The 14,485-nt window shown below is 42.9% G+C and overlaps 1 long non-coding RNA gene across 1 annotated transcript; it reads right to left on the bottom strand.

Annotated features, from left to right (window-relative positions):
• Positions 1–1,438: 1,438 nt before the first annotated feature.
• Positions 1,439–11,035, bottom strand: LOC125092328 (uncharacterized). Its single transcript, XR_007124875.1, has 3 exons — positions 10,877–11,035; positions 8,193–8,289; positions 1,439–1,520 (listed from the first exon to the last, which is right to left on the bottom strand). It is a non-coding gene; the product is annotated as an uncharacterized LOC125092328 (long non-coding RNA).
• Positions 11,036–14,485: the final 3,450 nt, after the last annotated feature.

Below are 14,485 nucleotides of genomic sequence, written 5' to 3'. Positions count from 1 at the left end.
AGGGAGAGAGAGAGAAGCAGACTCTATGCTGAGCAGGGAGCCGGATGTGGGGCTCCATCCAAGGACCCTGAGATATGACCTGAGCTGAAACCATGAGTCAGATACTTAACCGACTGATCCACCCAGGCACCCCACAGACTCTTGACATACAGGAAGCATGGTATTAGTTCTCTAGGATGGAGCTTAGGTGGACGTTGGACACTAATAATGTAAAAAGTTATATATTTATAAAAACATTTAACAAGATTTAATTAAGTTTCAAATGAGTGGGGTACCTGGCTGGCTCAGTAGGAAGAGGATGTGACTCTTGATCTGGGGGTCATGCATTTGAGTCCCAGAGCAGGTGTAGAGATTACTAAAAAAAATGATAAAATTAAAAAATAAAAATTCTAATAATAAAAAATTTATTAAAAATTAAAAAATAAAAATTCAAATTATTAAAATTCCAGCATGACTTAAATCACTCTGACTTCAAGTTCTGATGTATACATTTTGAGTATACATGTGATAAGGGGGCCTGCATCTGTCCTCTTGCCCTTGAGCTTGCAAGTCTGGGAGCTGGGCCAGATCTTATACTCTTGAACTTCAAGCTGTCAGGCCTCTCAGAGTAACCTCCCAGCAGCCCCTGCTAATTGCAGACTTCTGTCTTTAAAGCTGAAGTTCTGAGCCATTCTGCTTTAAAAATGCCACTGTCTTCCCTTTTTTCTTTTTGCTGGTTTCTTATATTTCCATCGTGGACACGGACTAATTGATTAATTGTGGTTGTAAAAACCAGCGACTGTTGGTGGTAGCCTAGAGTAGTAAGATGCCAGGAATTCCTCTCTCATACCATTCTGTTGTTTCCAAATTCTCTATATTTCTTTTTTTTTAAGATTTTTATTTATTTATTTGAGAGAGAGAGAGAGAGTACACCTATGAGCTAGGGGCGGGTAGAGGGAGAGGGGTAATCAGACTCCACTTTGAGCACAGAGACCTATGTTTGGGGCTTGATCTCACGACCCTGAGATCATGACCTGAGCTGAAATCAAGAGCCAGCCGCTTAACCAACCGAGCCACCCAGGCGCCCCTGGAAACTGTCTACATTTCTAAATTTTCAAATTTTCCAAGTTACTTTTATAACCTGAGAAGAATTACAAGGAAAGAAAAGGTAAACTTCTGGCCATGAGTGGGGTCTAAGTCTTCTTGATCAGGAATCCGACTTGTATAAACCCAAATAAATGTTAAGATGTTCAATTCAGGGGCGCCTGGGTGGCTCAGTGGGTTAAGCCTCTGCCTTCGGCTCAGGTCATGATCTCAGGGTCCTGGGATCGAGTCCCGCATCGGGCTCTCTGCTCAGCAGGGAGCCTGCTTCCCTCTCTCTCTCTCTCTCTCTCTGCCTGCTTCTCTGTCTACTTGTGATCTCTCTCTGTCAAATAAATAAATAAAATCTTAAAAAAAAAAGATGTTCGATTCATTCGTACAGTGGCTGTTGATCAGGGCACCATTCTGGGAGCTGAGGACACAACAGCAAATCTTTCATTCTGTGAGACAAAACATATAAAGTTACTCATGAAAAAAGAAAAAACCCCAACAAACTAGAGAATGGATGAAGCAAAATGGATGAGGGTTGGGAATGAGGAGAGGCAGGAACAGGAGGTACACTTAACTGAACTGATTTCAGGATTAATTTTGTCCTACCCCTAAGTCTCCCTACCTGTGACATGATGTTGGTATTCTGTATGTAAGCTTATGCGACAAACCCTATTTTAAATGGATAATTAGTAATTATTCCAATTGAAATGGAATATGTTTATTTATGTTTTTATTTTATTTTTTAAAAGATTTTATTTATTTGACAGACAGAGATTACAAATAGGCAGAGGCAGGCATAGAGAGAGGAAGGGAAGCAGGCTCCCTGCTGAGCAGAGCGTCCAATGTGGGGCTCGATCCCAGGACCCTGGGATCCCGATCTGAGCGAAGGCAGAGGCTTTAATCCACTGAGCCACCCAGGTGCCCCGTAAAAATAAAATCTTTAAAAAAAAACTTCCAGTATACATTAACATACAGTGTTATGTTGCTTTCAGGTGTACAATATTGTGATTCAACAGTTCTGTACATTACTTAGTGATCGTCATGATAAGTGTACTCTTTTGTTAAAAATTAAAAAAAAAATTTTTTTTTAATTTTTTAAATAGGCTCCATGCCCAGTGTGGAACCCAGTGCAGGGCTTGACCTCATGACCCTGAGATGAAGACCTGAGCTGATATCAAGAGTTGGATGCTTAACTGACTGAGCTGCTCTGGTGCCCCACGGTAAGTGTACTCGTAATCCCCTTCACTTATATTACCCTGCCTCCACCTTCCCTCTGGTAACCATCAGTTGGTTCTCTATACTTAAGAGTCTATGTTTTGGTTTGTCTCTTTTTTTTCTTTGTCCAATTGTTTTGTTTCTTAAATTCCACATACGAGGGGCACCTGGGTGGCTCAGTGGGTTAGGCTTCTCCCTTTAGCACGGGTCATGATCTCAGGGTCCTGGGATCGAGCCCTGCATCGGGCTCTCTGCTCAGCAGGGAGCCTGCTTCCTCTGGTCTCTCTGCCTGCTTGTGATCTCTGTCTGTCAAATAGATAAATGAAATCTTTTAAAAAAAAACATTCCATATACGAATGGAATCATATAGTATTTGTCTTTCTCTGACTGATCGATTTCACTTAGCATTATACCCTCTAGATCCATCCATGTTGTTGCAGGATGGCAAGATTGTACTCTTTTTTTGTGGCTGAGTAATATTCCATTGTACGTATGTATACCACATCTTTCTTATCCATTCATCTATTGATGGACACTCAGGTTGCTTTATCTTAGCTGTTGTAAATAATGCTGCAGTAAACATAGGAGGGCATACATCCTTTCAAATTAGGGTTTTGTTTTCTTTGGGTAAATACCCATTAGTGGCATTACTGGGTCATATGGTAATTCAATTAAAAAAATTTTTTTTTGAGAAAACAAACACCATACTGTTTTTTTTTTAAGATTTTATTTATTTATTTGTCAGAGAGAGAGAGAGAGTGAGCACAGGCAGACAGAGTGGCAGAGGGAGAAGCAGTCTCTCTGCGGAGCAAGGAGCCTGATGCGGGACTCAATCCCAAGACGCTGGGATCATGACCGAGCCAAGGCAGCCGCTTAACCAACTGAGCCACCCAGGTGTCCCACCATACTGTTTTCATAGTGGTTTTACCAGCTTGTATTCCCACAGCAGTGCACAAGGGTTCCTTTTTCTCCCTATTCTCGCCAGCACCAGTTGGTTCTTGTCTTGTTGATTTTAGCCATTCTGACAGGTGTGAGATGGTAGCTCACTGTGGTTTAGATTTGTATTTTCCTGATGATGAGTGATGTTGAGCATCTTTTATGTAGCTGTTAGCCATCTGTATGTCTTCTTTGGAGAAATGTCTATTCCTGTCCTCTGCCCCATTTTAAAATTGGATTGTTTTTTTTGGTGTTGTATAAGTTCTTTATATATTTTGGATATTAACTCCTTATTGGATATGTCATTTACAAATATCTTCCCCCATTTAATGGGTTGTCTTTTTGTTTGTTGATGGTTTTCTTCACTGTGTGAAAGCTTTTTATTTGTATGGAGTCCTAATAGTTTAATTTTGCTTTTGTTTCCTTTGCCAAAGGAGACATACATAGAAAAATGATTCTATGGCTAATGCCAAAGAGATTACTGCCCATGTTTTCTTCTAAGACTTTATGATTTCAGGTCTCATATTTAGGTCTTTAATCCATTTTGAGTTTATTTTGTGTATGGTGTAAGATGTGGTCCAGTTTCATTCTTTTGCATGTAGCTGTCAGTTTTCCTAGTACATTTGTTGAAGAGACTGTCTTGTTCCCATTGTGTATTCTTGCCTGTTTTTTGTCATAGATTAATTGACATATAATCATGACTTTATTTCTGGACTCTATTCTGTTTCTTTTTTAACGAATTTTTTTTGGTATTGTTTCATTGATCTATGTGTCTATTTTTAAAAGATTTTATCTATCTATCTATCTATCTGTCTTGAGAGTGAGAGTGGGGGGAGGGGGAGAGGGAGAGAGAGAATTCCAAACTGACTCCATGCCAAGCACAGAGCCTAATATAGGGCTTGATCTCATGCCCCTGAGATCATGACTCAAGTTGAAATCAAGAGTCAGATGCCTAACCAAACTGAGCCACCCAGGTGCCCCATATGTCTATTTTTGTGCCAGTACTATATGTTTTCATTACTATAGCTTTGTAGTATATCTTGAAACCTGGGATTGTGACACCTCTAACTTGTTCTTCTTTTTCAAGACAGCTTTGGCTATTCTGGGTCTTTGTGGTCCATCAAAGTTTTGGATAATTTGTTCTAGTCCTGTGAAAAATGCTGTGGTATTTTGATAGGGATTGCATTAAATCTGTAGATTGCTTTGGGTAGTGTGGATATTTTAACAATATTAGTTCTTCCAGGCCATGAACATGGAATATCTTTCCATTTGTGTCATCTTCAATTTCTTTCATCATTTTTTTATGGTTTTCAGAGCACAGGTCTTTTACCTCCTTGATTAAATTTATTCCTAGGTATTTTACTCTTTCTGGTGTACTTGTTTTTTTGTTTTTAAAGATCTTATTATTTTTTTAAAAAAGATTTTTATTTATTTATTTGACAGAGATCACAAGCAGGCAGAGAGAGAGAGAGAGAGGAGGAAGCAGGCTCCCTGCTGAGCAGAGAGCCTGATGTGGGGCTCGATCCCAGGACCTTGGGATCATGACCTGCGCCAAAGGCAGAGGCTTTAACCCACTGAGCCACCCAGGCGCCCCTAAAGATCTTATTTTAAGTAATCCCTATAGCCAAGACGGGGCTTGAAGTCACAACCCTGAGATCAAGAGTTTTGTGGTCTACTGACTGAACCAGCCAGGTGCTCCTCTTTTTGGTGCACTTGTAAATGGGATTGTTTTCATTTCTCTTTTGCTCCTTCATTATGTGTATAGAAATGCAGTAGATTTCTGTATATTGATTTTGTATCCTGTGACTTTAATAATAAATTATAGTTCTAGTAGTTCTTTTTGGTGGAACCTTTAGGGTTTTCTATGTATAGTATCATGTCACCTGCAAATAAGGAGTTTACTTCTTCCTTAGCAATCTGAATGCCTTTATTTCTTTTTCTTGGTCTGATGGATGTGGTTAACACTTAGGCACTATGTTGAATAAAAGGGGTGAGAGTGGACATCTTTGTCTTGTTCTTTTTTTTTAAATTTTTTTAAAATTTTTTTTTAAGATTTTATTTATTTATTTGGCAGAGAGAGATCACAAGTAGACGGAGAGGCAGGCAGAGAGAGAGAGAGAGAAGCAGGCTCTCTGCTGAGCAGAGAGGCCCGATGCAGGACTCAATCCAGGACCCTGAGATCATGACCTGAGCCGAAGGCAGCGGCTTAACCAACTGAGCCACCCAGGCGCCCATTTTCTAAAATTTTTATTAAAGATCTTATTTATTTATTTGACAAAGAGAGAAATCACAAGTAGGCAGAGAGGCAGGCAGAGAGAGAGAGGGAAAACAGGCTCTTCGCTGAGCAGAGAGCCAGATGCGGGGCTCAATCCCAGGACCCTGAGATCATGACCTGAGCTGAGGCAGAGGCTTAACTCACTGAGCCACCCAGGCACTCCTTGTTCTTGATCTTAGAGGAAGAGCTGTCAGTTTTTACCATTGAGTATGATGTCAGCTGTGGGTTTTTCACATACGCCTTTATTATGTTGAGCTATGTTTTTTCTAAACATACTTTGTTCAGTTTTTATCATGAATGCATGTTACACTTTGCAAAATGCTTATCTGTATCTATTGAAATAATCATATAGTTTCTTATTCTTTATTTATTGATATGTTGTATCACATTTTTTTCTTAAGATTTTAAGTATGGGAGGCTCCTGGTGGCTCAGTCAGTGATAGCGTCTGTCTTCGGCTCAGGTCATGATTTCAGGGTCCTCAGATCGAGTCCCCGGTGTCAGGCTCCCTGCTCAGCAGGGTGTCTGCTTCTCCTCTCCCTTCTGCCCCTCTCCCTCCCACTTGCTCTTGCTCTGTCTCTGGCTTTCTCTCTCTCAAATATATAAAATCTTTTTAAAAAAATATTTTAGTTATTTGACAGAGAGACAGCAAGAGAGGGAACACAAGCAGGGGGAGTGGGAGAGGAGGGAGAAGCGGGCTTCCCTCCTAGCAGGGAGCCTAATGCAGGCCTCGACCCCAGGCAGTCGAAGGGGACGCCTAACACCTGAGCACCCAGGTGCCCCATCAAATAAATAAATAAATAAAATCTAAAAAAAAAAGATTTTAATGAGGGGTACCTGGTGGCTCAGTCGGTTGAGCATCCAACTCTTGATTTTGGGTCAGGCGTGATCTCAAGGTTGTGAGATCGAGCCCTGATCAGGCTCCATGCTCAACAGGAAGTCTGCTTGAGATTCTCTCTCTCCCTCTCCTTCTGCCCCTTCCTTCCCCGCTCTCACTCGCTTTCTCTCTAAAATAAATAAATAAAATCTTTTTAAATAAAGATGTTATTTTAAGTAACCTTTACTGTCAACATGGGGCTTGAACTCAAAACCCCAAGATCAAGAGTCAAATGTCCTTCAACTGGGCCAGCGAGGCGTCCCTGAAGTGATGTATTACATCAATTGATTTGCAATATTGAACCACTGGAATATTTTTAGATGGGTTTTTGTAAAATATGAATCCCTTATGTCTATAAATCCATTTAAAGGGTGCCGGGCCTGGGGTCAGTCAGAAGAGCATACAACTCTTGATCTTGAGGTTGTAAGTTTGAGCCCACATTGGGTGTAGAGATTACTAAATAACTACATAAACTTAAAAAGTACATTTAGAAAGGCCTTAATGAGAATGCATAATAATTGAAATCAGCCTCTTTCATGGAATGGCCCAGTAGAAGAGCAGCAGCCACTTCCCTGGGTAAGAAGTACTGTGCAGATGTTATCCTGATCAGTGATTTCTGCTTCTTGTCGAGGAAAATAGCAGAGAATGTTCTTTAATACCCTCAGCTGGGGGGATGGAGAGGGGAGGGTAAGGGTGTGATGAGGCACCACCCTGAGGAAGGTGGGAACTTGCCTGGCAGCTGAAACGGGAAGGCAGGGTGGAGATGGCTTAGCTAGCTAGAAGAACAAAGTTCAGTCTAGGCCCCACCCCCCCTTCTTGGCCCGCTGTAGGCCCCTGGCCTCGTATCTAAAATGTTAATATTTTATAAATTGGCCCCAAACTGAAGAAAGAAGGTCACTTCTGTGGGATGGGTGGAAAATGCACCCCTCGTCAGGCTGGGGTCACGGACCGCAGCTAGAGCAGCCCCCTCTGTCTCTAATGTGGGACAAAGGAAACAAGGAAGTCCTCAGTGAGTGGGACTGTTATTTACTTGAGGCGGGGTTTCGGTGCGGCCCATCTAGGACTGGCTGTTTCCTGGTTGACATTTGACTCTGAGCTGTTTAGCACTGTTGTTTCCTCACGTTTGTCAGAATGAAGGAAAACTTGTCAAACTTTCGCTTGCCGAAGTTCTGGATGATTCCTTGCTTCTTTAATTTGGTTTTTGTATGATCAGGTTCTCATAGCCAGTACCATCCTTTTTTTTTTTTTTTTAAGATTTTATTATTTATTTATTTGACAGGCAGAGATCACAAGTAGGCAGAGAGGCAGGCAGAGAGAGAGAGGAGGAAGGAAGCAGGCTCCCCGCTGAGCAGAGAGCCGGATGTGGGGCCTGGATCCCAGGAACCCGGGATCATGACCTGAAGTGAAGGCAGAGGCCTTAACCCACTGAGCCACCCAGCGCCCTAGCCAGTACCATCCTTAGATCTGGGCAAGAGGGACCCCCTCCCCAGACCCTGCATTTCAGAGAGCCCCACAGGTCACAAAAACACATTTATTACCCAACACAGGGGCACCTCTTGGCTTAGAATCTGCTAGTCCGCCTTGGCCCTGCCCCGTGCAAGATCTTAAATGTCCCTCCTGTTACTGACAGTGTCTAGGCCCCAGGAAACACTTGTCTACAGGTGTAGACTGTGTCCTTCAAACAAAAGGTGACCATGGCCACACACTATGGAGATCTGTAAGTTGTGCTGCAGACACCAGAGGTGGACAGGTTTTAGGAATGTGAGTGGAGGGTTTGATGGGCTCAAGTGCTTGAGAACAGGCAGTATCATCACACTCACCAACTCTTTCCTCTCAGGACAATTCATGGTTCTGGAGGCTCTCATGAATGAAGTCGTTTTCACAGCATGGCAGCTGAGAAACATTTGCAATTTTGAGCTGTATTGAAAACATATAAACAATATTTAAACAGCTAACAATATAAAAAGCAATTTGTATTAGTCCCTTTTTAATTTTTTTATTTTTTAAAACTTTTTTAAAAGATTTTATTATTTATTTGACCGAGATCTCAAGCAGGGGGAGAGGCAGGCAGAGAGAGAGAGAGATAGGAGGAAGCAGGCTCCCTGCTGAGAGAGAGCCCAATGTGGGGCTCAATCCCAGGACCCTAGGACCATGACCTGAGCCAAAGGCAGAGGCTTTAACCCACTGAGCCACCCAGACACCCCCTACTTTTAAAACTTTAAAAAAATTTTTTATTTATTTAACAGAAAGAGAGAAAGAGATGAGCACAAACAGGGGGAGCATCAGAGGGAGAGGGAGAGAAGCAGGCTCCCTGCTGAGCAGGGAGGCAGATGGGGGGCTCGATTCCAGGACCCTGGGGTCACGACCTGAGCTGAAGGCCCACACCTAACCAACTGAGCCACCCAGGAGCCCCATATTAGTCTCTTTTTAAAAGATATTATTTATGGGGCCCCTGGGTGGCTCAGTGGGTTAAGCCGCTGCCTTCGGCTCAGGTCATGATCCCAGGTCCTGGGTTCGAGCCCCACATCGGGCTTTCTGCTCAGCAGGGAGCCTGCTTCCTCCTCTCTCTCTGCCTGCCTCTCTGCCTACTTGTGATTTCTCTCTGTCAAATAAATAAATAAAATCTTAAAAAAATAAAATAAAGATATTATTTATGCATTTGAGAGGAGAGAGAGAGAGAAGAAGAAGCAGACTCCCCACCCAGCAAGGAGCCTGACGTGGGGCTCGATCCCAGGACCCAGAGGTCATGACCTGAGCCCAAGCTTAACTGACTGAGCCACTCAGACACCCCTGTGTTATTCTTAATTTGTTATATATGCAAGTTTGGACCTAATGTGTGCAACATGATACCATTTTTTTTTATTTGTCAGAGAGAATGAGCACAGGCAGAGGCAGAGGGAGAAGCAGGCTCCCTGCTGAGCAAGGAGCCTGATGTGGGACTCAATCCCAGGATGCTGGGATCCTGACCTGAGCGAAGGCAGCTGCTTAACCAACTGAGCCACCCAGGCGTCCCGATACCATTTTTTATTATATTGTTTTGCCATTACAAAATGGTTCTTAAGAATTAAATTTTCAAAACCTTAAATTTAACATGTCAACCTTATTTAACGAACCTAGATAAAAATTTGATATACGGGGGTGCCTGGGTGGCTCAGTGGGTTAGAGCCTCTGCCTTCGGCTCAGGTCATGATCTCAGGGTCTGGGATTGAGCCCGGCATCGGGCTCTCTGCTCAGTGGGGAGCCTGCTTCCTCCTCTCTCTCTGCCTGCCTCTCTGCCTACTTGGATCTCTGCCTGTCAAATAAATAAACAAAATCTTAAAAAAATTGATACACATTGATTATATTTGCCACTTAATTAAAAATGTTTTTGCTGTGGTAGAATACATATAACAAAATATATCATCTTAACCATTTTTAAGGGTATAATTCAGCAGTATTAAGGACATTTATATATATATTTTTTTAAGTTCTTTGAAGGTTTATTTATTTATCTATTAGAGAGAGAGAGAGAGAGAGAGTGAGTACACAGAGGGATAGGGAGAAGCACACTCTCCATTGAGCAGGGAGCTTAATGTAGGGCTGGATCCCAGGACCCTGGATCCATGACCTAAGACAAAGGCAGACGCTTAACTGACTGAGCCACCCAGGTGCTCCAACATTTTAAATTAGAAGGAAAATATTTTTTTAAAGATTTTATTTATTATTTGACAGACAGAGATCACAAGAAGGGGGAAGCAGGCTCTCTGCTGAGCAGAGATCCCAATGTGGGGCTCGATCCCAGGACCCTGAGATCATGACCTGAGCTGAAGGCAGATGCTTAACCCACTGAGCCACCCAGGCGCCCCTAGAAGGAAAATATTTTTAAAACATTATTTTAAAATTATTTTAAAATTTGACATAAATATATTTTAAATATTTTTTACCTTAATTTTAAAATTTGACATAAATACATTAGAAATGTGTACAATTTTAATGCAGTTACCTCTTCTGAGGTAATAGAAAATATATCTATATACACACATTGGTTTCTGTCCCTGGTTTCTGGCACAGAGCTCCCAAAATCCTTTGTAAGTGCCCAAGTGATAAGAGCACATAGAGCATCTTTTGTTTTATTTTATTTTTATTTTATCTTTTTTGCATCTTTCAATTTACTGTTTGGCCTTAGACTCAGGTCATGATGCAGAGTTCCTAAATCCTTTGCCAGGGTGACAGCAGTGTCTTTTTTTTTTTTTTTTTTAGATTTATTTATTTATTTTTAGAGAGAGAGCGTGAGAGCAAGCTTGCATGAGCAGGGTGGGGGGCAGAGGGAGAGAATCTTTCAAGCAGACTCCCCACAGAGCGAGGAGCCCAGTGCGATGCAGGGTTCAGTCCCAGAACCCATGAGATTGTGACCTGAGCTGAAACCCAGAGTTGGATGCTCAACCGACTAAGCCACCCGGGTGCCCACGATGTCTTTTGTTTTAGTGAAACCGCTGCTGGTGTCTCCTGGATGGGGGCTACTTACTGGAAAGACCAAACCATGATTAGAAGGTGGAATTTTCAGCCTCATTCCCCATTCTCCAGAAGGAGGAGAAGGACCAGAAATGGAGATAATGATCAGTCATGCCCAGGTGAGGAAGCCTCCATAAAAACCCCAAAGTACAGGGTTCAGAGAGCTTCTGTGTTTCCGGGTTGGTGAACATGTGGCAGTACCAGGGAGTGCCACAGGCTGAAAGGGTGTGAAAACTCCTCCCCCTTTCTCACACTTTGCCCTATGTACTCTCTCTCTCTTTTTTTTTAAAGACTTTATTTATTGACTAGAGAGAGAGGAAAGAGCACAAGTAGGGGAGAGCAGCAGGCAGAGGGAGCAGGCGAAGCAGGCTCCTGAAGGAGGCTCCCTCGGAAAAGACAGAGCCCAATTGTAGGACTCAATCCCAGGACCCCAGAATCATGACCTGAGCCAAAGGCAGACGCTTAACCAACTGAGCCACCCAGGTGCCCCCCCCCTTTTTAAGATTTTATTTATTTATGTATTTGAGGGAGAGAGAGTTCAAGCGGGCAGGGGCAGGGAGGAACAGAAGGAGAGGAACAAACAACTCTGCTGAGTGTTAGAGCCCCCATATGGGGCTCGATCCCACAACCCTGAGATTGTGACCTGAGCCAAACCGAGTCAGTATGCTCAACCAGCTGAGCCACCTGGGCACCCCCTATGCACCTTTTCATTTGGACATTCATCTGTATCCTTTGTCATACCCTTTTACAATAAACTGGTAAACAGTAAGTAAGTAAACTTTTCCTGAGTTCTGTGAGCCACTCTAACAAATTAATTGAACTGAAGGAGGGGGTCATGGCAACCTCTCATTTATAGCCGATCTGGCCAGAACAGGTGAAAATCTGGACTTGTGACAGGCATCTGAAAGAGAGGTGGGGGGCAGTCTTGTGGGGCTGAGTTCTTGACCTGTGGGATCTGACACTAGTGTTAGATTTAACTAATTAAATTATGGTACACCCAGGGGCACCTGGGTGGCTCAGTGGGTTAAGCCTCTGCCTTCAGCCCAGGTCATGATCCCAGGGTGCTGGGATCGGGCCCCGCATCGGGCTCTCTGCTCAACAGGGAGCCTGCTTCCCCCTCTCTCTCTGCCTGCCTCTCTGCCTACTTGTGATCTCTGTCTGTCAAATAAATAAATAAATAAAATCTTTTTAAAAAATTATGGTACACCCAGCTGGTATCACAGAGGATTGTTGGTGAGGGAAAGCCCCACACATGTGGTGTCACAAGTGTGAGTGTGGTAGTCATGTGAGAGTAAAAGAGATATATAGGAGAAGACTGAGTTTTTCCCAAACACGTATCTTTTGTTAAAATTCTTTAGGTAGGGGCACCTGGGTGGCTCAGTGGGTTAAAGCCTCTGCCTTTGGCTCAGGTCAAGATCTCGGGGTCCTGGGATCGAGCCCCGCATCGGGCTCTCTGCTCAGCGGGGAGCCTGCTTCCCTTCCTCTCTCTCTGCCTGCCTCTCTGCCTACTTGTGATCTCTCTCTCTGTCAAATAAGTAAATAAATAAAATATTTTTAAAAATCCTTTTTATAATTGCTATCAAGAGAACATGGATTATGTAAATTTTTTATTATAGCTGCATAACTTCTGATTTTGTAAAATAAAGGCAATGCTAATATATAAAGATAGACCTCTTTATTTTTTTACTCATCCAAACTCAAATAATACACAGACATGCATAAACATAACTGATTTCAGTAGTCTTTAATGTATTTTATTAAGATTTTTAAAAAATATTTTATTGAGAGAGCAAGAGAGAGCGCAAGCTACGGGTGGCAGAGGGAGAGGGAGAAGCCGACTCCCTGCTGAATAGAGAGCCTGATGCGGGGCTCGATCCAGGAACCCCAGGATCATGACCTGAGCTGAAGGCAGACGCTTCACTGACTGAGCCACCCAGGCACCCCCACCCCTTTCTTTAAAGATTTTTAAAATTTATTTTTATTTTAAAAATTGTTAGATTATTTATTATTTGAGAAAGAGGAAGAGAGTGTTCACAAGGGAGGGGCAGAGAGAGAGGGAGGAAAAAGAGAATCTCAAGTAGATTCCCCGCTGAGCACAGAGCCAGATGCAGAACTCCATCCCAAGACCCTGAGATCATGACCCGAGCTGAAACCAAGAGTCGTATGCTCAGCCAACTGAACCACCAGGCACCCCTAAACTTTTATTTTTAAGTCATCTCTCCCACCCAAAATGGGACTCGAACTCACAGCTGTGAGATCAAGAGTCCCACAATCCACCAACTGAGCCAGCCAGTGTCCCAGTAGTTTTTGATATTTTACTGACTTTCAGTCATATAAAAATTTGTCATTGTGTGGGTGTATTAGTCAAGATAGGAGAATAGAACATACTTTATTCAAACAATTTGCTAGTTTGGTGTATGACTTAGTCTTTCGACATAGGGTATGGGGACTTCCCTTTGTACTCTTGTCCCGGACAGTTCGGGGTTGCCAGATTTAGCAAGTAAAAATACAAAAGCAAAGTTAGATTTGAATTTCAAATAAACAATGAATTTTTTTTCTAAAGATTTTATTTATTTGACAGAGAGAGAGATCAACGTAGGCAGAGAGGCAGGAATAGAGAGAGGGAGAAGCAGGCTCCCCACTGAGCAGAGAGCCCGATTCGGGGCTCGATCCCAGGACCCTGAGACCAATGGCCTGAGCCGAAGGCAGAGTCTTAACCCAACTGAGACACCCAGGCGCCCCAACAAGAATAATTTTTTAAGATAAGCCTGTCCCATGAAGTATATTTGAAATATACTAAAAAAACTGTGTGTTGTTTATCTGAAATTGAAATGCATTGGGCAGTCATTCTCTACTTTGTCTGGCAACCCTGAGCTGAATTCCTCAAATGTAAGGAGGAGACTTACCTACAACCCAGTCTGACCTGCTGTGAATTTTTACTGTAATTAAATTTTATCTGACTTGTTAGTGTTGTTGTTGTTGTTAACATTTTATTTATTACTTGACAGAGAGAGATAGCAAGAGCAGGAACACAAGGAGGGAGAGTGGGAGAGGGAGAAGCAGGCTCTGTGCTGAGCAGGGAGCCAGATGTGGGGCTCGATCCCAGGACCCTAGAATCATGACCTGAGCGGAAGGCAGACGCTTAATGACTGAGCCACCCAGGTGCCCCTGACCTGCTAGTGTTTTTTAAAAAAGTTTTTCCTTGTGAAGTAAAAGACAAAAAAGTGCCCTGAAACTTACATGTGTGATTTACCAAATGTTTATAAAGCAACACCCACATCAGCAACACCCAGATAAAAACATAGGACATCGCTCCCACTCTGAGGTCCCAGGTATCCCTTCCAATCATAGTTTTCATCTGTCCTTAAGAAATCATCCTCTCGGGACGCCTGGGTGGCTCAGTTGGTTGGACGACTGCCTTCGGCTAAGGTCATGATCCTGGAGTCCCGGGATCGAGTCCCGCATCGGGCTCCCAGCTCCACGGGGAGTCTGCTTCTCTCTCTGACCTTCTCCTAGCTCATGCTCTCTCTCACTGTCTCTCTTTCAAATAAATAAATAAATCTTTTAAAAAAAAAAAAAGAAAGAATCCCTCTCCTTACTTTTATAGTAATCATTTCATTGC

This window comes from Lutra lutra, chromosome X, assembly GCF_902655055.1.
Source record: "Lutra lutra chromosome X, mLutLut1.2, whole genome shotgun sequence".
NCBI classification, from domain to species: domain Eukaryota; kingdom Metazoa; phylum Chordata; class Mammalia; order Carnivora; family Mustelidae; genus Lutra; species Lutra lutra.
This window is presented reverse-complemented; position numbering and strand designations above follow the sequence as displayed.